Raw genomic sequence first — 24,218 nt, forward strand, 5'->3', positions numbered from 1 at the left:
GTTCTTTGGCATGGAGATATGCTTTTTTTGAGCAAAACTTCCAGGCTTTTCCACAATCCAATGCCCCTCCACAGTAAACATTTTTCCTTACTATTCCTGCTACCCTCTTTTACTAGGAAAATTTCCACCTTAGTCCTCGCAGATAGAACATGTGGGCTCATTGTTGCACCTGTGCCTTCAGCACTGCCTCCTCAATTCCCATCATCCTCCGTCCCTCCCCAGTCTCAATTCTCTTTTTTCTGTAAATCATACCCACTTTTTTGTCGTTGTTCAGTTACTCAGCCATGTCCAGCTCTTTGTGATCCCATGGACTACGACATGCCAGGCTTCCTGGTCCATCACCAAATCTCGGAGCTTACTCAAACTCACGTCCATCAAGTCGGTGATGCTATCCAACCATCTCATCCTCTGTCGTCCCCTTCTCCTCCAGCCTTCCATCTTTCCCAGCATCAGGGTCTTTTCCAGGGAGTCAGCTCTTCGCATCAGATGGCCAAAGTACTGGAGTTTCAACTTCAACATCAGTCCTTCCAACGAATAGTCAGGACTGATTTCCTTTAGGATTGACTAGTTTGATCTTCTTGCAGTCCAAGGGACTCTCAAAAGTATTCTTCAACACCACAGTTCAAAAGCATCAGTTCTTCAGCACTCAGCCTTCTTTATGGTCCAACTCTCACATTCATAAATGACTACTGGTAAAACCATAGCTTTAACTATATAGATCTTATTCAGCAAAGTCATGTCTCTGCTTTTTAACATGCTGTCTCGTTTGGTCATAGCTATTCTTCCAAGGAGCAAGCACCTTTTAATTTCATGAATGCAGTCACGCTCCACAGTGATTTTTAACCCAAGAAAATAAAGTCTGTCACTCTTTCCATTGTTTCCCCATCTATTTGCCATGAAGTGATGGGATGGGATGCTATGATCTTCATTTTTGAATGTTGAGTTTCAAGCTAGCTTTTTCACTCTCCTCTTTCACCTTCATCAATAGGCTCTTTAGTTCCACTTCACTTTCTGCCATAAGGGTGGTGTCATCTACATATCTGAGCTTATTGATATTTCTCCTGACAATCTTGATCCCAACTTGTGCTTCATTCAGGTGGGCATTTTGCATGATGTACTCTCCATATAAGTTAAATAAGCAGGGTGACAACATACAGCCTTGGTGTACTCCTTTCCCAATTTGGAACTAGTCTGTTGCTCCATATCTGGTTCTAACTGTTGCTTCTTGACCTGCATACAGATTTCTCAGGAGGCAAGTAGGGAGGTCTGGTATTCCCATCTCTTTTGGAATTTTCCACAGTTTATTGTGATCCACACAAAGGCTTTGGTATAGTCAATGAAGCAGAAGTAGGTGTTTTTCTGGAATTCTCTTGCTTTTTCTTTGATCCAGCGGATGTTGGCAATTTGATCTCTGGTTCCTCTGCCTTTTCTAAGTCCATCTTGTACATTTGAAAGTTCTTGGTCCATGTACTATTGAAGCCTAGCTTAGAGGATTTTCACCATTACCTTGCTAGCGTGTGAAATAAGTGCAATTATTCAGTAGTTTGAACATTCTTTGACATTGCCCTTCTTTGGAATTGGAAGAACAGTCATGGTTTCCAGTCCTGTGACCACTGCTAACTTTTCCAAATTTGCTGGCATATTGAATGCACTTTAACAGCATCATCATTTAGGATTTGAATAGCTCAGCTGGGATTCCATCATCTCCACTAGCTTTGTTTGTAGTGATGTTTCCTAAAGCCCACTTGACTTCACACTCCAAGATGTCTGGCTCTAGGTGAGTAATCACACTGTGGTTATCTGGGTCATTAAGATCGTTTTTTAATAGTTCTTCTGTGTATTCTTGCCATCTCTTCCAAATGTCTTCTGCTTCTGGTGGGTCTATACTGTTTGTTTCTGTCCTTCATTGCATCCGTCTTTGCATGAAATGTTCCCTTTGTATCTAATTTTCTTGACGAGATCTCCAGTCTTTCCCATTCTATTATTTTCCTCTCTTCCTTTGCATTGTTCACTTAGGAAGGTTTTCTTATCTCTCCTTGCTATTCTTTGGAATTCTGCATTCAAATGGCTATGTCTAGGTCCTTCTTTCTCCATAAAGCCTTCCTTGATTGTACTGACCATTGTTAATCCTTTCCTCTGTTATGACCTTGTACACCATTTACACATGGCGCTGAGTATTTTACTCCCATCCATACACTTAAAAAAGCAGAGACACTACTTTGCCAACAAAGGTCCATCAAGTCGGGCTATGGTTTCTTCAGTAGTCTTGTCTGGATGTGAGAGTTGGACTGTGAAGAAAGTTGAGTGCCGAAGAATTGATGCTTTTAAACTGTGGTGTTGGAGAAGACTCTTGAGAGTCCCTTGGACTGCAAGGAGATCCAACCAGTCCATCCTAAAGGAAATCAGTCCTGAATATTCATTGGAAGGACTGATGTTGAAGCTGAAACTCTAGTACTTTGGCCACCTGATGCAAAGAGCTGACTCACTGGAAAAAACCCTGATGCTGGGAAAGATTGAAGGCTGGAGGAGAAGGGGATGACAAAGGATGAGTTGGTTGGATGGCATCACTGACTCAATGGACATGAGTTGAGTAAACTCCAGGAGTTGGTGATGGACAGGGAGGCCTGGCATGCTGCAGTCCATGGGGTCGCAAAGAGTTGGATACAACTGAGCAACTGAACTGAACTGCACACTTAATCTTGCCAGCAAATCTGGCAGGAGACATTACTTCCCCATTTCAGAGATGAACAGAGTGAAGTTTAGAAATGCTATGCAGCTCAGGAGAAAAGGAAAGATATACCCATTTGAATGCAGAGTTCCAAAGAATATCAAGGAGAGATAAGAAAGCCTTCCTCAGTGATCAAAGCAAAGAAATAGAGGAAACTAATAGAATGGGAAAGACTAGAGATGTCTTCAAGAAAATTAGAGAAACCAAGGAAACATTTCATGCAAAGATGGGCACAACAAAGGACAGAAACAGTATGGACCTAACAGAAGAAGAAGATATTAAGAAGAGGTGGCAAGAATACACAAAAGAACTACACAAAAAAGATCTTCATGACCCAGATAACCACGATGGTATGATCACTCATCTAGAGCCAGACATCCTGGAATGCAAAGTCAAGTGGGCCTTAGGAAGCATCACTACGAACAAAGCTAATGGAGGTGATGGGATTCCAGTTGAGCTATTTCAAATCCTAAAAAATGATGCTGTGAAAGTGCTGCACTCAATATGCCAGCAAATTTGGAAAACTCAGCAGTGGCCACAGGACTGGAAAAGGTAAATTTTCACTCCCATCCCAGAGAAAGGCAATGCCAAGGAATGCTCCAGCCACCGCACAATTGCACTCATCTCACACGCTAGCAAAGTGATGCTCAAATTCTCCAAACCAGGCTTCAACAGTACATGAACCGTGAGCTTCCAGCTGTTCAAGCTGGATTTAGAAAAGGCAGAGGAACCAGAGATCAAATTGCCAACATCTGTTGAATCATCAAAAAAGCAAGAGAAAAGAAAAAAAAAGCAAAAAAAAAGAGCAAGAGAGTTTCAGAAAAACTTCTGCTTTATTGACTATGCTAAAGCCTTTGACTGTGTGGATCACAACAAACTGTGCAAAATTCTTCAAGAGATGGGAATACCAGACCACCTGACCTGCCTCCTGAGAATTATGTATGCAGGTCAAGTAGCAGTAGTTAGAACTGGACATGGAAAAACAGAGTGGTTCCATATTGGGAAAGGAGTCCGTCAAGGCTATATATTGTCACCCTGCTTATTTAACTTATATGGAGAGTACATCATGTGAAATGCTGGACTGGATGAAGCACAAGGTGGAATCAAGATTGCCAGGAGAAGTATCAATAGCCTCAGATATGTAGATGATACCACCCTTACGGCAGAAAGCAAAGAACTAAAGAGCCTCATGATGAAAGTGAAAGAGGAGAGTGAAAAAGTTGGCTTAAAGCTCAACATTCAGAAAACTAAGATCATGGCATCCGGTCCCATCACTTTATGACAAATAGTTCGGGAAACGATGGAAACAGTGAGAGAGTTTCTTTTCTTGGGCTCCAAAATCACTGCCTATAGTGACTGCATCCATGAAATTAAAAGATGCTTGCTCCTTGGAAGAATAGCTATGACCAACCTAGACAGCATATTAAAAAGCAGAGACGTTACTTTGCCCACAAAGGTCTGTCTAGTCAAAGCTATGGTTTTTCCAGTAGTTGTGTATGAATGTTAGAGTTGGACCATAAGGAAGGCTGAGTGCTGAAGAATTGATGCTTTTGAACTGTGGTGTTGGAGAAAACTCTTGAGAATCCCTTGGACTGCAAAGAGATCCAACCAGTCCATCCTAAAGGAAATTAGTCCTGACTATTCATTGGAAGGACTGATGCTGAAGCTGAAGCTCCAGTACTTTGGCCACCTGATTGGAAGAGCTGACTCATTGGAAAAGACCCTGATGCTGGGAAAGATTGAAGGCTGGAGGAGAAGGGGATGACAGAGGATGAGATGGTGGATGGCATCACTGACTTGATGGACATGAGTTTGAGTAAGCTCCGGGATTTGGTGATGGACAGGGAAGCCTGCCATGTTGTAGTCCATAGGGTTGCAAACTCTCAGACCTGGCTGAGTGACTGAACTGAACTGAACTCATGCAGCTCAGGATAAGGTAGCTAGTAAGTGCTGGAGCTGGGATTCAAGACCCATTCTTGGACTTGCTGTGAATTCCGTGAAAATAACACCTTTTTCTTAAGGGCAAGGCCATTGTGTTTTGGCATGTCTCACACAGAGTCTAGGGCTGGGAGGATATCTGTGCTCATGTACTGCTTCCCTGCTCCTCTCACCCCTCAAGGCTATCCTGGCTTGGGAGACTCTCCTTTGTGCTGGTGGCACCACCTTGATCCTGGTGCCTGACTTCTTTCTTCCTCCTCCGGGAAAAGGCATCTATTACACTATTCTTTCCTCTGCCACCGCTTCCACTCCAACCTCAGCTGCCCTTCCTGTGGTGCATACAGAGACAACAGGGCTCACAGAGCCGCCTCTTTGGTTCAGGAGTCTGTCACCCAAATGATGATTAAGTCTTTTTTATTTTAAGAAATTGATAGAAAAGGAAGCCCTACCTCTGAAGCTCAGCTGATGGGAAGTGGGGTGTGCAGCTGAGAGTTGTAGAGCTATAGGATCCCAAAGACAGGGCTGGGCCCTGGGACTTCTTCTAAGCCTCCTTCCCTGTCTTGAAAACCCTTTGTTTGTTGACAGCAGAAAGTCTACTTCTTTCTTTGCTACCTCATTACTCCCCTTCCTCTCTGTTGGTTATCACTCCTATTTTTGTGTTTCCTCTCTCCTTGATATTAACTCTTATCCTCCTATTTCTGTTCCCTCTTTTACCTCTCTTTCTCTTTCATCCACTTCATTCCATTGAGGAGCTAAGGAATACCTGGATGGTGGCTGATTAAGAGAGTTGTGCTCCAGGGTACTATTTAGGGTGGTGGAAATCGTTCTGCCTGGATTCGGCTCCCAGCTCTACTACCTTCTTACCTTGGATGCATGGCTGACTGTCTCTTCTTCAGTTTTTTCATCTGTTAAATGGGCATGAGAGAAGTTACTGAGGCTGAAATGCAGTGTGTGTTTGTTTTCTCAGTCACTGAATTGCGTCCAACTCTTTACGACACCATGGACTGTAGCCCGCCAGACTCCTCTGTGTCCATGGGATTTCCCAGGCAAGAATACTGGAGTGGGTTGCCATTTCCTTCTCCAGGGGATCCTCCCACCCAAGGATCAAACCTGCATCTCCTGCATTGGCAGGTGCATTCTTTACCACTGAGCCATCTGGGAAGCTTGTACTTCTTTATTATTTGACTGTTATTATCATTATTATTTGGATTTAAATTTTAATTTGAATGTTCTTAGGTGCGACCCATTGTCCCTACCTTTTACCTGCCCTGTTTCTACAACTTGGCCCATTTTACCCATGTCATTTGTCTGCTTGTCTCCTGTAGGTATTTGAGCTGGTGATGAGCCCAGACCAAAGCTTGGAAACTACTCAAAATGTCTTCATTTATTTTTTTATTCCCCTACAAATAAATCATTTTTCTCTCAAGCATCAACAGTGACATTTGTAGAGTTTATTATTATTATGTTTAATTCCTAGAACTACAGTAAGAGTTTTCTGTTCTCATTTTTGTGGGTCACGATGTGGGTTAAGTGGATGTCCCCAGATGCCATCTGGTGGCCCTTTCTCTAACCTCTCTTTGCAGAAGCAGGCTTACTACATCGCCTTCACTTCAGCAAAAATTCAGACCCCTCCCCAAGCACCTCTGACTGCAAAGCTTCCTTTGCTAGGCAGGACCAGGAATTCTTTTTGTTTCCCTCCCCACCCAGGAGTACCCAGCTCTCTGGCTACCATCTTCATCCTTCCACAGCCAACTTCCCATTCCAAACTTTGAGCATTTTCTTGGTGTGTAAACCCTCCCCTTTCTCCCCCTACCAGACATCTCAAGCAGCTCATCACATTTATTTAGAGAAAGACAGACTGCCACAGGCAGTGCCTCATTTGCATGCATCTAGAGTCTTGGGAGCTTGATTACCCTATGTTGTCCTACAAATAGACATTGAGAGCTTATTTGGGGGTTCTAGCAGGGGAATGGAGAAGGCAATGGCAACCCACTCCAGTACTCTTGCCTGGAAAATCCCATGGGCAGAGGAACCTGGTAGGCTGCAGTCCATGGGGTCACAAAGAGTCGGACAGGACTGAGTGACTTCACTTTCACTTTTCACTTTCATTCATTGGAGAAGGAAATGGCAGCCCACTCCAGTTTTCTTGCCTGGAGAATCCCAGGGACGGTGGAGCCTGGTGGGCTGCTGTCTATGGGGTCACACAGAGTCGGACACGACTGAAGCGACTTAGCAGCAGCAGCAGCAGGGGAATGCTGCTACTTGTATACCCTTGACTGAAGAATGGTCCTCCTCCTCCTCCTTCTCATGTGCTTCAACCAAGCACATGACTTCAGGAGGGATGTACATGAAGCAGTGAAGGAGGAAGGGGACACCCAATTATCCAGCCAGATCAGCCGAATTAACCCTGGCGATCAATGGGTGACAGATGTTGCAGTTCAGCTGCCTTCACACCCTAGTTTGCCTTAAAATGAACATTCTGATAAATACATTTTCCCTTGTCATAACTTATTTTTATAGAGTGGCTTAGGATGCTAATCAACAACCTTTTCTATGGGTGAACATGTTATGAATTTCTAATAACTGACTTAAAAATTTGTAACTGATATGTCTAAAGTCATGTGGAACTTAGTGAGGCCTGAAAATAATCAGGAATAGCTTCATGGGAGGCGCATCTGGAGTTGGACCATAAGGGATGTGTAGATTTCAGTCTTGCATTGATCCATTTTCCAGAGCATGGTATTGATTTTTTAAGAATAACTTTTCTAACACCAGGTGGGACATCTATATGAATAAGTTCTGCTTGCCCTGCTGCCACTGCTTAGTTGCTCAGTTGTGTCTGACTCTTTGTGACACCATGAACTGTAGCCCGCTAGTCTCCTTCGTCCATGGGGATTCTCCAGGCAAGAATACTGGAGTGGGTTGCCATGCTGTCCTTAAGGGGATCATCCCAACCCAGGGATCAAACCCAGGTCTCCTGCAGTGCAGGTGGATTCTTTACCATCTGAGCCACAAGGGAAACCCAAGAACACTGGGGTGGGGTGGGGGCAGATAGCCTATTCCTTCTCCAAGGGATCGTCCTAACCCAGGAATCAAATTGGGGTCTCCCACATTGCAGGCGGATTCTTTACCAGCTGAGCTACCAGGGAAGACCATGAATAAGTTCTACTCCTCTCTTATCAAATAAGCAAGGGCTTCCCAGTTGATGCTAGTGGTAAAGAACCGGTCTGCCGATGCAGAAGACATAACAGATGTGGCTTCCATCCTTAGGTCAGGAAGATCCCCTAGAGAAGGGCATAGCAACCCACTCCAGTATTCTTGCCTGGAGAATCCCATGGACACAGGAGCCTGCAGGGCTACAGTCCATGGGGTCACAAAGAGTTGGACATGAATGAAGGGACTGTGCATGCATGCACACCCAGACAATACAGGGTCACACCTATTGTTTTCCATAAGGACAGTAGGATTTCAAGTGCCTGGGCTTCCCTTCATTCCCGTCCTTCCCCTTCTCCTTATGCTAAATTCTTATCTTTCATGAAGTGGTTCAAGAATCATCTTTCCTGTGAGATCTTTCCTAAACCTCTGTGTCCTCCATCAGTTAGTCTCTCTCTTCCTGCTCTGGAGCACTATGTTTTTGCTCCATTAGTGGAATAGCTGGGAACATGTCCATGTCTCCAGCTCGACCTGGAGCTCTTTGAGGGAAGCCTTGTGCCTCACCTTCCTCTCCCCATCACGCAGCACAGTGTAAGCCCCAGATGCATCCTCCAGTTTTGTTTACAGCAATAACACATCACTTAAAAATAGTAGGCTAGGGACTTTCCTGGTGGTCCAGTGGTTAAGACTCCAGGCTTACACTGCAGGGGGTGCAGGTTCAATCCCTGGTCAGGGAACTAAGATCGCTCATACCAAGCAGCATGACCAGAAAGCTAAAAAAAAAAGTCTAGTAGAAATTTCATTTGAATGTATTAACATTCATTCTGATTTACCTGAGAAAGAAAAATTGGTGTAAAATTAGGTGACAAATCCATGAATGTGGATTTCAGGAGTCATTTATCTTGGAGGACTGAGTTGTTGTTGTTGTTTTTACTAAGTTGCTAACATTCTGTCTTTTACATTAAAAGTTCCATGGGGTGAAAGCATTGCCTGAGTCTGTCTGACTGTCTCAGGCAGAGCCTACCTTCCTTTGAGTGAAGGGGATGTGTTTGAATCCTGTGGCTGGAAACATACACGTCATGAGATAAATACGCGGGCATTTGTGTTAGGACGACAGATGGTATCCTCTTCCTGAGTGAAACAGGAAAAGCAGGGCTTCTAGGGAGGCCTGCACCATGACCTGGTTGAGGGAGTAGTATCCAGAATGTGTCCTGCTTCAGTGTTCCCTTCTCCTTATCATTCTTTGCCTCAGTTTTGCAGATGGGAAATGGGTGGAAGTCAGTGGAATTCTTGTGTCATGAAAAATAACTAACACTTATTTCCTGTGAGTCAGGTAGTGTGTTGAATGCATGAGCTCCTTTAGTCTAAGATGAGGGCCCTATGAGATGATAACATTAGGATTCCCACTTCACAGGAAAGGAAACAGCAGCTTAAACAGGTTAAGTGACCGGTTGACCGCAAGTAAATGAAAGGATCTATAACTCAAATCCAAGTCTCTATGACTATAGATGGAGAAGGAAATGGCAACCCACTCCATTATTCTTGCCTGGAGAATCCACGGACAGGGGAGCCTGGCCAGCTATGGTCCATGGGGTTGCAAGAGTCGGACACGATTTAGCAACTAAACCACCATGACCATAGAGCTTGTCCTTTTAGCTCTGTCCTGCGTGCATGCGTGCTCAGTCATGTCCAGTTCTTTGCAACCCCATGGACTGTAGCCCACCGAACTCCTCTGTCCATGGAATTCTCCAGGCAAAAATACTGGAGTGGGTTGTCATTTCCTTCTCCAGGGGATCTTCCTAACCCAGGTATCAAACTCATGTATCCTGCATTGGCAAGCATGTTCTTTATCACTGAACCACCTGGGAAGCCTCTGTGCTCAGCTGCCTCAATGGGAGCTCTGGAGAGCCTGATAAAAAAGCCAAATAGATAGAAGGGGTCAGAGACATCTTTATTAGAGTGTGTGTTCAGTAAAAAGGTAATGAAAATAATGTTAAGTATTTTCTTGAGAGAGCTCTCAGTCCAGAGAAAAGACAGATGCTATAAAGCTGCACAGTGGTTGATTTAATCAATAGCTTGATTTTTTTGCATCCAGTTAAGCTGATTTGACTGTCAGGTGATTTCTAAGACCTGTAAGACCACCACTGCAGTAGGAGTTCAGAGGATAAAGGTCTTTATTAGGGCTGGAAGGGGGCAGTGTGAATGTTTGAGAGGTGTACTGCCTTTTCTGAATTGTGCATTGTTGTCTTTTTTCCTACCAGTAGGTGGAAATAGAACTGAATCTTTCAGCTGAGTCCTAGCAGGATTCCTTTCATTTCTGCCTCAAAGGAACAACAACCCAAAAAAGCCCTCAGGAGAAGTTTGAAGCATGCAGTTAAAAGATTGCTATTCTGCAGTTGGACTGGAATATTTCCAATCTGATGGTCAGATAATGTTTTTATCCTCTTACAAGGCCAGGGTGCTCGAAGGAGGCGCTGGCAACCCTGGCTCTCCTGTGAACCTTGCTGGACACCCACTTTGAGTCGTCTTTTTTTTTTTTTCCTTTCCTGACTATGTGTCCTTTTCTAAGGCTTTTATCTCCAGTTTTAAAACCTTTGTACTTACTGTCAAATTGTGTATGATGGTGTTTTTTTTCAGGAACTACATTTCTGAAATTAAAATTTACCCAAATTAAAACAGTCCATAGTGGATAAAGTAGGTGAGGAAAGTCTCCCTTGCCTTCCCCACCTTCACCTGCATTCACCAACAGATACATGTATCTCCATTTAAATAAAAGGGGGATCATGTAATATGTGTTACACTGCATCTTGCTCTTGCCACGTATTGAGGTTTTGGGGTTGCCCATATATGTGACTGTCTCTAGAGCGGTTCTCACCTGGGGACAGTTTTGCCCCCCAGCGGACACCTGGCAATGACTGGGAGCATCTTTGATTGTCAGAACTGGGGTGGATGGTGGTGCTACTGGCATCTAATGGGTGGAGGACAGGGACGCTGCTAGACATCTCCAGTTCACAAGACAAGCCCCCACTGCAGAGAATAATCTGGTCCCCAAAGTCAGTAGTCCCCAAAGGTCGAGAAATCCTTTTCCAGAGAACCTCATTCTTTGTAATGGGTATATAGTATTCACAGTCTCGAGTTCTGTCTTGTATTAATCCATCTTCCTACTAGCAGTCATTTTTTTTTTTTTGAGGTATAGTTGATATACAACGACAGTATATAAGTTTCAAGGGAACAACATAGTGGTTCACAATTTTTAAAAGTTATACTCCATTTATAGTTATAAAATATTGGCTGTACTCCCTGTGTTATACAATAAATCTTTGTAGCTTATTTATTTTATACATAGTAGTTTGTACCTCATATTCCCCTACCCCTATCTTACCCCTCCCCACTTCCCTCTTTCCACTGGCAACCACTAGTTTGTTCTCTGTGAGTCCGTTTCTTTTTTGTCACATTCAATAGTTTGTTTTATTTTTTTAGATTCCACACAAAAGTGGTAACATACAGTTTTTGTCTTTCTCTGACTTATTTCACTAAGCATAATATCCTCCAGGTTCCATCCATATTGCTGCAAATGAAACAAGATTTTTTTCATCTTTATGGCTGAGTGGTATTCCATTGTATATATAACACATCTCTATCTACTCATCTGTTGAAGGACACTTAACGTTGCTTCCATACCTACTAGCAGTCATTTAAAGCTGTTTCTAACCCTTTGCTATTAAAAGAAATGTTGCAATAGTCATTGTTTTACATATTTATGCACTGTGAGATTTTATTTCTATAAGATAAGGACATAGAAGTAAAATGTGTGAATATAGGGACTTTATTTTAAAAGTAAAAGACCTACAGACTGAAAGTATTTTGTTTTAATTACACAGCAAGTTTATTTGATGGCAAAACCTAATAAGAAGGCATGAGGGCTAGTTACAGACTTTATTCTGTATACTGTATTTAGACATTTTGTAATTATGGAATACTGCCTTAGTCCCTGCTGGGGATGTTACATAATATATGGCATAAGTACCTCATTCATTTTTAAAAATTTTTATTTAAATTTTTATAAATTTTTCCTGAAATATAGTTGATTTATAATGTTGTATTAGTTTCAAGTATATAGCAAACACTGGAGTGTGTTACCATACCCTCCTTCAGAGTATCTTTCCAACCCAGGAATCAAACCTGCATTTCTGATGTCTCCTGCATTGGCAGGTGGGTTCTTTAACATTATTGCCACCAGAGAAGCCCGTCAAGTGTATATATATGTATATATGTGTGTATATATATACTTTTTTTACATTGTCTTCCATTATAGGTTATTATAAGACCTCATTGGTTTTTTTAGTCTGAAAACAATTGAATCTCAATGCTCTCTTAATTAACTCTTTGATGCTGCAGTGATGCACCACGTTTAGTTCCTATAATATTCTTGTGTTGCAACAAGCAGACAGCAATGACTGATGATTTTGTGTTCTGCATCTAAACCACCCCCCCCAAAGGTGATTTTGGTTCTATAAAGAAAAGCTGTATGTGTTCAGTTTATAGTTCTTGCCAGTGTCTCGTGGTTTTCCATGCAAATTAACTTATCAGAAAACATCAAGCATGACCCTGAGAAGCACTTGATAGTTGTTGCCTTGATAGTTAAGAATCTCATAAAAAATATTAGCAATATGAGCAACAATTGAGTGCTTACTGTGCTTCATGCCTAATCAACATTACCAAGTCAGACTTTTATGATAATACCACAAGGAGGTGGTATTATGATAATACCACAAGGGCTTTTTAGCTTCCTTTATACTTAAGGGAGAATCCCATGAACAGAATAGCCTGGCGGGCTACAGCCTGTGGGGTTGCAAAGAGTTGGACATGACTGAGCGACCTAACACATACTTAAGGGAACAGGTCTCAGGAGTTGAGATCTTGGGTAAACTAACGTATCTGGGGAGAAGCAGAACCCAAGCTTGCAGGGCAATGTGCTATATCCTTTGCCGTTGTTATTCCAGTTCACTTTCCCTCATGGGGACAGAGTTTTAATATTTTTACATCAGTGGTCATTAAAATTTTTTTGAGAAAAAATTAGTCCCAAGTTGCTTTTTCTCTCAAGGGGCTGTACTTGCATTTGAGGGCAAATAGGCAAATGTTGCTCAAGTCAAGTGAATATTTTCATCACAATGTTAAGAGAAAGTCATTGGAACAAATCTGAGGTCACACGCTCTCCCACCAATGAACTCTAGCCCTGAGCGTTGTTTGAAATGAGAAAATGTTAATGTCCTCCCTGGAGCCTGTATTTGATATAATATTAGGGGAAAGCTTTCAGTTATATTTATTTCTCTTGGTATAATCCCAAGAAGATGTCAGTTTCCATTATGAAAATTGCAGGTGTAAAAAATATTATCTTCTGTTTGCTACAGCAGAGCCAGTCCAAGAACCCTTTGGAGAAATTCATGCCCCAAGCCAACTGGAATTTCTGATGCCTAAATTTTTTGTGTGTGACCAGCCTAGGCTGAAGTGGTGTCCAAGAAGGATGCTCCTAGGTTAGTTTTTTTAGCTGCCATTGGCATAATCCACTTTGCTACCTCCTGGCTCTGAGTGTTCCTCCAAAACTCTGCATGCAAGGAACCTTCCCATTCCTCGGCAGATTCCCACTTCTTAATGCTTTTTTCCCACCGTGTCCTCTGCAGCTCAATCTCCTGTTTTATTAAAGTTTCTCAAGTTTATCATTGATTTTTACTTCAATGAAAGGGAATAATCTGACCCGCACAGTTTTGATTGTTGCTTTTAGATGTCTTTAGCTTATTACTCATGGTCTTTCACCCTGGGTGAATTCTCTGTGGTTCCTTGGACTTTAAGGAAGACATAGGTACATTCCCCTTGACCATGACAACAGTGCCCTTCTTTAGAACCACAGAACCTTTCATGGAGGTTTCTGTAGATTATGCACTAACACCTCCCAGGCCTGGGCTCCTTTCTGCCTCAGGGCCTTTGCACATGCTGGCTTCCTCTGCCTGGGGCATATGCTTCTACCTACTACATCCTGGTACCCAGTAGTTGATTTCAGTTCATGTCCTCAAGGAAACCTTCCCCAAAACACACCCGTTCTCCTGCCCATATCAATCATGAGTTTATTTCATAAATCTGTCTCTACCATAAGACTGGACATGGTATTGGGCCAGAGACCACATATTTCAGTGCAATAAGTATTTGTGCAGTGAGTGGACAAAGAAGGGCTGTACATATTCTGGATTTCAGGAGAAGTGGCTCCTCTGCTTTTAAACTTTTTTTCTGGACCAATATTTTTTCTAAAATGTGCATCTTTCTTCACATCACTCATCTGCCTTTTCACTGTGCTGATCTACTGGCCTTCACACTGGGCCTCTTCAGGGCATCCTGGTTCCCATTCTGGGCCCAGCCAGCCCTCTCAAAAACTGACTTAAATAGATATTTTATTTTCTGTTGTTCCTTCTCAGTATCAATAAGGTTGTTTTAGATATGGTTTATTTGCTTGTGTTTATTTACATTTCAAGCACACAGAAAAGCACAGAGAGGCTGATGGCAAACAGCCATGTACCCATTGCCCAGAGTTGCAAATGTCAACTTTTGTAGTGTTTGCCTCAAATTTTTTTAAAAGAGACAAAATGTTACAGAGGCCTGTATAGACCCTATTCCCCACTCTCTCCTCCTTCCTCAGAGGTAACACTGTGTGCACAGTTGTCAGTCCAGTCATTTGAAAATCTGTAAGTGGACTAGAATAGACAACTTGACATTTTGGCTAGCCTTATTAATGGTAAATATTATCTTATTCTCATTTTCATTAATATTTCCCTGATTATGGGTAAGGTTGAACATTTTTCATATTTATTAGCTGCATCTAAGAACAGTTCCTTCCATTTATCTGTTTGGTTGTTCCATTTATCTTTTTCCTGTTGGTTTGTAAGTTTTCTTGTGTAGTTAGATTACTCCTTTGCCTATTATATATGTTACACTTACCTTCTTCTAGCTCATAACTTGTCTTTTATCTTTGTTTACATTATCATGCATTTTATAGAAATTTTAGATTTTAATATGATTCAGCTAACATTTCCTGTATGTTTTCTACTTTTTTTAAATTAAGAAACCATTTTCTACTCTGTGACTGTAAAGGTATTCTCCTCAAAATGTTTTTAATGCTTTGCTTTTCACAATTGGAACTTTCATTCATCTGGATTTTACTGTTGTTGTAATTAGATAGAAATGTAATTTATTTTTACCAAGCCTTCACATACAGTTGGGTATACGTCTTCTGGGAGGGGAGGAGAAGGAAAGATTTATTGCTTGTAGCAAGTAAGGAGAATACTGGGGAATCTTTCCTAAAATAGTGTCTCTTATAATGGCACATTTCTTCCTTTGCCATTTTTATTCTTCTTATTTACTTTTCTTGTCTCATTACACTGCCTAGTACTTCTAGTCCATTATTAAAGGGATCTGTCATTAGCCCTATACTAAATTTCATTTAATTTGACTACACTAGTAGTCATTAATGTAGGTGTTATCTCATCTGTGTAGATGAAGGAATTGGAGCAGACAAGTAACCTTTCCAGAATCATACAGCTAGTAAGGAAATAATAGAGTCAGAGTTGAGACCCAGGTTTGAGCAACTACAAAGTTGAACTACTTATACTACCTTTTGCTCACAAATGACTTAGGAAAAAGATAGCCCCTTTTACCTTCCCTGATCTTGCCCTGAACCTCTATGTCCAAAGAGGAAAGAACATTTTATTGAAGTGATGCCGTAAAAGCACTTCTCGTGTGTCTGAACAAAACCAATAGACTTTGTTTAGTTTAGACCTGCCAAAAGCAGATTAAAGAACCATATATGTATGAAACAGTTCTTATTCCAGATGGTATAAACATTCACTCAGGTAATAAAAATCACATCTTGATGGAACTTCAGAAATGAGAAGTAGATCTTCATAGTAAGTTAACATTTTCAGGAATATTGTCGAGTAACTCAAGTTTCCTTCCTCCCTTCCTTTCTCCTTTCCTTCCTCCCTTCCTTCCCAGCTTCCATCCATGAAAGATCTGAGGCAACTTAGAAAGATCTACCCAAAACAAGGTAAAATTAAAAGATAAGGAAGTCAGAGCCAAGAAGAAATAGATACAGCAAAATAAAAATGAGTTCTAGCCTTAGTGTCATTTGCAGGAGTGTGGCCACAACATAGCCCAAAGCTTCCTAGCAACTAAAATAAAGAAAACCTATCCAGCTACACTATTCACAGGGGGCATGGGATCAAAATAGAATCATTGCCAAAGGGATACACAGTTTTTCCTAATTCAGAGAGAGGGGAGCTTCTGCCATGACCTTCACATAGGGGCCCTGTGTGGTGGTGTGAGCAGTGCTTACCAGCATCTTCTTGGTAATGAGAAAGTGAGCCTCACTTGGACCTGGTTCCCATACTTGACCCTGAGCCCCTTGAAAGGGCAGGGACCATATTTATTTTATTCTACATTACATAACAGAGTCCAGACCCCACCTGTTATGTAGTAGGTGCTCATAAAATATTTTTTCATTGAGTGAATATTACTTGTTCAGTTCAGTTCAGTCACTCAGTCATGTCCAACTCTTTGCAACCCCATGGACTGCAGCATGCCAGGCCTCCCTGTCCGTCACCAATTCCCGGAGCTTACTCAAACTCATGTCAGTTGAGTCAGTGATGCCATCTAGCCATCTCATCCTCTGTCATCCCCTTCTCCTCCTGCCCCCAATCCCTCCCAGCATCAGGGTCTTTTCCAATGAGTCAGCTCTTCCAATCAGGTGGCCAGAGTATTGGAGTTTCAGCTTCAACATCAGTCCTTCCAATGAATATTCAGGACTGATTTCCTTTAGGATGGACTGGTTGGATCTCTTTGCAGTTCAAGGGACTCTCAGGAGTCTTCTCCAACACCACAGTTCAAAAGCATCAATTCTTCAGCACTCAGCCTTCCTTATGGTCCAACCCTAACATTCATACATAACTACTGGAAAAACCATAGCTTTGACTAGACAGACCTTTGTGGGCAAAGTAATGTCTCTGCTTTTTAATATGCTGTCAGTTGGTCATAGCTATTCTTCCAAGGAGCAAGCATCTTTTAATTTCATGGATGCAGTCACTATAGGCAGTGATTTTGGAGCCCAAGAAAAGAAACTCTCTCACTGTTTCCATCGTTTCCCGAACTATTTGTCATAAAGTGATGGGACCAGACGCCATGATCTTAGTTTTCTGAATGTTGAGTTTTAAGCCAACTTTTTCACTCTCCTCTTTCACTTTCATCAAGAGGGTCTTTAGTTTTTCTTCGCTTTCTGCCGTAAGGGTGGTGTCATCTGCATATCTGAGGTTATTGATATTTCTCCCGGCAATCTTGATTCCAGCTTGTGCTTCATCCAGTCCAGCATTTCACATGATGTACTCTGCATATAAGTTAAATAAGCAGGGTGAAAATATACAGCCTTGACGTACTCCTGTCTCAATTTGGAACCAGTCTGTTGTTCCATGTCCACTTCTAACTATTGCTTCTTGACCTGCATACATATTTCTTAGGAGGCAGGTCAGGTGGTCTGGTATTCCCATCGCTTTAAGAATTTTCCACAGTTTGTTGTGATCCATACAGTTATAGGCTTTGACATAGTCAATAAAGCAGAAGTAGATGTTTTTCTGGAACTCTCTTGCTTTTTTGACAACGGATGTTGGCAATTTGATCTGTGGCTCCTCTGCCTTTTCTAAAGCCAGCTTGAACATCTGGAAGTTCATGGTTCATGTACTGTTGAAGCCTGGCTTGGAGAATTTTTCAGCATTACTTTGCTAATGTGTGAGATGAGTGCAATTGTGTGGTAATTTGAGCATTCTTTGGCATTGCCTTTCTTTGGGATTGGAATGAAAACTGGAATATTATTTGTAATATTTATCAATAAAAGCAAATAGCTCAATACAAAAATCAGTTGTATTTCTTTACACTAGCAATGAACAATTCCAAAATGAAGTTAAGAAGAACTTGATGTTCTTAAAGAGAAGTTAAGAACAATTCCAGTTACAATATCATCCAAAAGAATAAAATGCTTAGGAATAAATTTAACAAAAGAGGTATAAGACTTAGACACTGAAAACTGCAGAAAATCATTGAAAAGCCAAAGGCAAAACATTGGAGAAAATTTATAAAAAGCAATTTTATGAGAAGTAAAAATATTTATGTTTTAGGTATGTAGCTTTCTGATGATTTGATTTGATCAAAGACTATAATTTAAAATTTTAAGAGGAATAGGTGAGCTGAACATACTTTTGGTGATTCTTCATGATTACTTTTTGCATCCAAGCTCCTAGTAAGAAGGAATAGCAGAGAACTAGAGTTTACTTCTTGGTCAAGATCTGAAAGTAAATGTTATATATTGTCAATAAAAGATGCTGGTAAGAACTTCAATGTCGTTTAGTTGCTGAGTCATGTCTGACTCTTTCGTGATCCCATGGACTGTAGCCTACCAGCCTCCTCTGTCCATGGGATTTCCCAGGCAAGAATACTGGAGTGTGTTGCCATTTTCTCCTCCAGAGTATCTTCGCAGTCCAGGGATTGAACCCATGTCTCCTGCATTGGCAGGTAGATTCTTTATCACTGAGCCATCAGGGAAGCCCACTAAGAACATAGATGAGCTCATAATACATATACGGTACCATAATTGTTTTGTAAATGAGAAAAGTTTGTATTAGGTAAAATGAAATCAGGATGTACAAAGAAAGTGGGAAACTGCCTCAAATGTTTAGCATCTAATTTATATTGAGGACATTTATATTACTAATTTCAATTAGTAATCTGTGTGTATATATATATACACATATATATATGTATGTTTTAAAACACACGTCTGCTGTCATTAGTAATTATCACTGAGCCCATAATGTGTACCTGGCACTTTTGTAAACAGCTTTCTTGACATTATCTCATGTAATGCCCATGACTCTATAAAGGAGACTCCAGTGTAATGTCTCCTGTTATAGAAGAGGAAATGGAGATCTAGAGGGGTTAGGCCACTTGCCTGGGTCACACAAAAGCATGTGACAATCCCGGTAACCACACCAAAACCTGTGCCCCCAGCCACCCTGCCATATTGCCCCACTTATTCCTTGCTCAATGACAGCAAACACCAGTTTCCTGTGGTTGGCTAGAAGTGAATGTCCCTTTCAGGTATAGCCTGTGGATGTACCTTGGGGGTCTTGTTTTGCTGTTGTCCTCAGGATGCTACAATTAAAGAATTGTCCAGATTTTAAGACTGTCTTTCCAAAGAGTCTGTTGGAATTTTAGGATACCAACTACAGTTTATACGACATTTGCCAAGTTTTGGGCTCAGAAATTTCATTGTACATTGTAAAGTAATTATACTCCAATAAAAAATTAAAAATAAAAGAAAAAAGAAACTTCATTGCTCAGACAGAGGCCTGGACATAAACATGATTGCCAAACTTTGTTCCTGCCTCACAAGGATAAGTTTGTAGATAAGACCTTGGGCTCTAGTCAACAGGATCAATTCATGTTCTGTTTCAACAATAGAACCTTCCACATGGTGTTGCTGAAAGTAAGGTTGTCACTTAGGGCACTTAGCACACCTTGGGGCACCTAGAAAGCTTTTAAGAACGGTAGCTGCTAAAACACACAGCCTTTTAAGAGGACTTCGGTGTGAGCAGTGCATCTCAGCAACCAGCAGACCCAGCCTGCAGTTTAGAGCCGAGAGCGGCTCTGGACTGCTGACTCCTGAGGCCACCTGGAAACTGGCCAGCCCGGACTTTGAAAATTTAAACATTTTCAAATTTATTTTTAACCAAACTTAAAGAAAAGGGATTCCCACAGTGTGAAGGAGGCTGCTGCAGCTTTGCCATTTCCCACAGGGAAAGGGACCCAGGGAGACTTCCTTTTGTTGGTGAAAGAAATGAAGGGGAGGGCGAGAGTTCGAGGTCAGGAAGAAGCCGCGGACTGGGAGCTCGAATCTGGGTTCTCGGCCAGCTGTCCCTGGAGCTCCCCAACTGCTCTTTCTATGGCTATAAAAGCAGCGGGCTGGACTGCAGGCCCTTCCAGTGTTGACATTCTGTGAAACCATAAACGCCTCTTTGGAGCTACAATTTAATGGGAGCCCTCAGCTTTTATGGTGGGGTCCTTGTAAGTTGGGGCCCTTGGAAAGATGTTTCTGTATCGTTCAGTCGAGTCCTGGGGAAGGCATTGTCCTTTTTGTTACCCAGTGCCCTATATCCCAGCTTGTAAATTCCTCTGGAAATTTGGAGCCAGAAAAAAGGTTGTTTTTCAGCTTAAACTCTTACAGTTTTTTCTGATTGGATGACATCTGTGATACCCCCTCAGTGTGTTTCTCTTATTGTTCCGTTTGCCAAGAAGCTCAGAGCTAAAGGCAGTGGTTAGCAATAGTGGCTTCCCTCAGACAGCTCAGGCCTCTGAATCCTTCTTAGAACTGATACTATTGTTGTTGTTTAATTTTATTTACTTTAAAAAGCCCACCAGATCCTTTTGTGGCATCAAATAGGGCATAAAACATTAGTGTAGGATGACACAGTAAATAGAAATACATGACTACTTTTCCCCACCTCCAACTGTGTCCATCAGCTGCTTCCTTCCCCACTCCCAGCAAGTCGGAAACAGCAACAACTGACACGTAATAGAACCTACCTGGGACCTCGTATTCTTCTAAGTCCTTTGTGTGTATTTTCTCATTCAACAACCTTGTGTTTGGGGATACTGTTATTTTCTTTATTTAAAGATGAGGGTAGTGAGGGGACTTCCCTGGCAGTCCAGTGGTTAAGATTTTGTGATGCCAATGCAGGGGCCATGGTTTCAATCCCTAGGTGGAAAACTGAGATACCACAGGCCATGTGGCCTATAAAAATAAATAAGAAAGAAAGAAAAAAGATGAAAAAAAGTGAGCCACTGAAAGGTTAAATATCCAGGCGAGGTCTTGCCATCCCTTTCCTTCACTAGTGATGGATAGTCAGGCCAAGGGGTCACATTAGACCCAAAGAATTCCTCTGGCCCTGAGAGTCCCAGTGGCCTAGAGGCCTTGGCTTATTTATGTGGATGATTAGTAAGCCAATTACAGACAGCAGAAAGGGAGAATTGAAGCCTGGGGAAACCTCTCTCATTTCCAACTTCCCTGAGGTCTATTCCAAACTCCAGTTGGTCCTCTCTATTTGATGAACTCCATGGAGTCTCAGAGATGTCAACCCATTTTTTGGAGTGTGTATGGAGTTGGGCTGTGGTTGGGGGACGGTTCCTTGGACATTCCAGTTTCCCCCAGACTTAGATCTGGTAGGAGGCCAGCATGGCTGTTGGGCACAGAGGTTCACTGCCTCCCCTAATGGGGCGGTGGATGCCTTCCCTAGTGTTGCCAGACTTCCAGAGTGGGCACTCAGTCAGGGCATGTGGCCACAGGCCCTGAACAGGTCCTGCAGGGAGGCTTCTTTAGCACCTGCTTCTCACTCCTCTTCACACTGAATGCAGGAAAAGCTATGGGTAGGGACAGGGTGGGAAATTGGGGCTTCCTTGGTGACCCAATTGGTAAAGAATCTGCCTGCAATGCCAGAGACTAGGGTCTGATCCCTGGGTTGGGAAGATACCCTGGAATAGGAAATGGTAACCCCACTACCATATTCTTGCCTGGAGAATCCCATGGACAGAGGAGCCTGGCTGGCTACAGTCCATGCAGTTGCAAGAGTTGAGTGACTAAACCACCACAGTTAGGGCCAGGCTCACCATCCAGGACCTGGCATGGTAGACAGACTAGGTAAGAACAGTCCTAGTTTGGCCATTGAGCTCAGTTTGGAAATGTGTCCACAGTCAATATGTGGATGTCTGAGTGTGACCAAATAATAAGACAGTTTTTAGAAGTAAATAATCCACACTTTGTACTTTCGAATGCATCTCTCATTTAGTCAGTCTACAAACACTGGTTGAGCCTACCCCGGTGCCAACTGCTCTGTCAGATGCTGGGACACGGACAGGCAAGCTCTTCTGGGCTGCTGGTGGGGATCAAGTGATTCTGCAGGCTATGCCTCTGCTGTGGTCATGTTCTCTGCCTCGGAAGCCTTGTCTTCTGGAACCGCTTTGGGCAGCTCTGCCTTTAATCTGGAGATGGTATCATTGCTCGAAACATTTTTGGAACTCCCCTTTAGGAATTGCCTTCCGAGCTAGTCGGGGCCACACAGGAAAATCCATCTCACTATTTTATAGCCACACCTAGCTTGTGACCAAAAAAGGTATTACCCAGCTTGATGACCCACTTATTCCCCAGACTTGGCTCTGATTGACTTGCCTGTGAACCAAAATTGCATCCACCCTCTAAGGATGGATATTTACCACCAATGAACATATTAGCAGTAATTTGGGTAATTTTGAAATAACACCTCACTTGCCCCAGACTCCCGTGGTCCTGTGCCTCAGTTGTAACACTTAGCCTGGTCACCCTTGTGGTGGAAAAACCTTCTGCCTCTACTTCCCCCATCAGGCTGGGAGATTTGGAGGGCAGAACCATATGTCTATAACCTCTGCAGTGTCCAGCATGCATTTTGATGTTCAAAAATGTATATTTACCAAAATGCAGCATACAGGTTCTCACAGAAGTTTCCAATAAAGCATTCCAGAATTGTTGCAAGTGACAAGAGTGTTGTTGGATCAATGGGCAGTGTAGTGGACATGGAATGCATAGGCTCTGGAATCTATCAGGCCTGACTCCAATCCCTACTTGTCCCCTTTACCAGCAGTGTGGCTGGCCCTACACAAATTCATTCCCTCTGAGCCTTTATTTCTGCAGCTGTGGAATGGGGATAATGATACTGCCTTCTAGGGGCTTTTATCAGGACAAGTGAGAATGTTCATGTAATGCTGTAAGCATAAAGCCTCTTGTGTAGTACAGTAATTCAATAAATGAGAGTGGTTCTTTTACTATTATTATTATTGCTGTGTCATTGTTGTGTTGGAGTGAATTCTCATTTGGATGCATAAATTCTGATTTTTTAAAAAAATAACGTCTCACCTAGCACTCCCATCCTTTAAAATTGTATGTTGTAGAGATTTCATGCTGAAATGTAGTTGCTAGAACCCAACTAAGTCCAAGCTCCTAATTTTTCAGAGCTCAGAAAGGGGAGTGGGTTGACTGAGGTCACGCTGGTTAATGGCAGTACTGGATCAGGCCAGAGATCCTTTTATGTGACATTTGATTCTTGCCCCCTACATTTGGAGGTTTTCCACCTTCCTTCCAAGGGTCTGGCAAGTAGGCTAGGGGCTCTGGGGCCTGCCATTCTTGGGCGGCAGCAGCCAAGGATTTGGCTTATACCTTTGGGGGACTGTAAACACATGCTTCCCATGCATTTGAGTAGTAACAGTTTGTCACTTTGCAGAGCACAGAGCATACTTGTGATGGTGTGGTTGTGTAGCTGGTGAAGCCGGCAGGAGCAGTGGGCTGGTAGTCAAGGAGCACACCAGACACACCTGGTGCCATCACTTAGGTACCAGGTTTGAGCTTCAGCTTCTTCATCTGCAGAACCTGAATGGTAATAAGTATCTGCCACATAGTGTTGTTGTGAGGGTTCAATGAGGTTTACATGTAATGTGCTTAGCACAGTTGTGTGGCACATGATAATTACTTTTAAAATTTCACATTATGATCGGTTAAACACATCCAAACTGAAACAGTCTACCTCTGGCATCCCCACCAGTCACAAGCCAATCTCTGATCAGTCTTGAAACTTTACCTGGGCTCTCTTGCAAGTGGGCTCTATTGACAAACCACTTCCCCTCCCCTTCCCCCTTTTCATCCAGCATCATGCCTCTCAAACTTTCCCATCCCAACCTGATCAGGGAAGACCATAAGATGCTAAAGTAACCAATAGCAGTTGTCCATCAGGAATGGTGTTGGGAACCCCTGAACTTTCTTGTTCACCAAAAGTCATGAGACTTCCCTGGAGGTCCAGTGGTTAGCTTCCAATGCAAGAGGCTCAGGTTTGATCCCTGGCCGAGGAACTAAGAGCCCAGGTGCTGCACACTGTGGCCAAAAAAATAATTTTTAAAAAATTATGGAAAAACAATGGACTTCTGGCTTAAATAAACAGTACTTTTCTTGGAAGATGCCTTTCCTTTGAATGCATTTGCACCTGTGAGAGGCTCTGGTCTCCTGCAGCATGGCAGGCTTCCACATCCCTGGATTGATGCCTTCTACCATTGCCACCTTGATACCAGGTTCTTTGCACACGAATGCACTGGGTTCTGTCTGCTCCTTTTTTTTTTTTTCAACTAAAACTTTAAGTAATTGAAAAGTTCTGAATTTCTGTTTGGAAAGCATGATGATACTCAGTAAGACCAGAACAATCCAAATAATCCTAAATTTACAGAGACTAGATTCATA

At 42.4% G+C, this 24,218-nt stretch overlaps 1 protein-coding gene across 3 annotated transcripts in view; it reads left to right on the forward strand.

The window, feature by feature from the left end:
• Positions 1 to 24,218, forward strand: part of PLCE1 (phospholipase C epsilon 1) — a 361,223-nt gene that overhangs the window by 104,481 nt on the left and 232,524 nt on the right. The gene's annotated exons all lie outside the window — the stretch shown is intronic.

This window comes from Cervus elaphus, chromosome 15 (assembly GCF_910594005.1).
Source record: "Cervus elaphus chromosome 15, mCerEla1.1, whole genome shotgun sequence".
In the NCBI taxonomy this organism is placed as follows: Eukaryota; Metazoa; Chordata; class Mammalia; order Artiodactyla; family Cervidae; genus Cervus; species Cervus elaphus.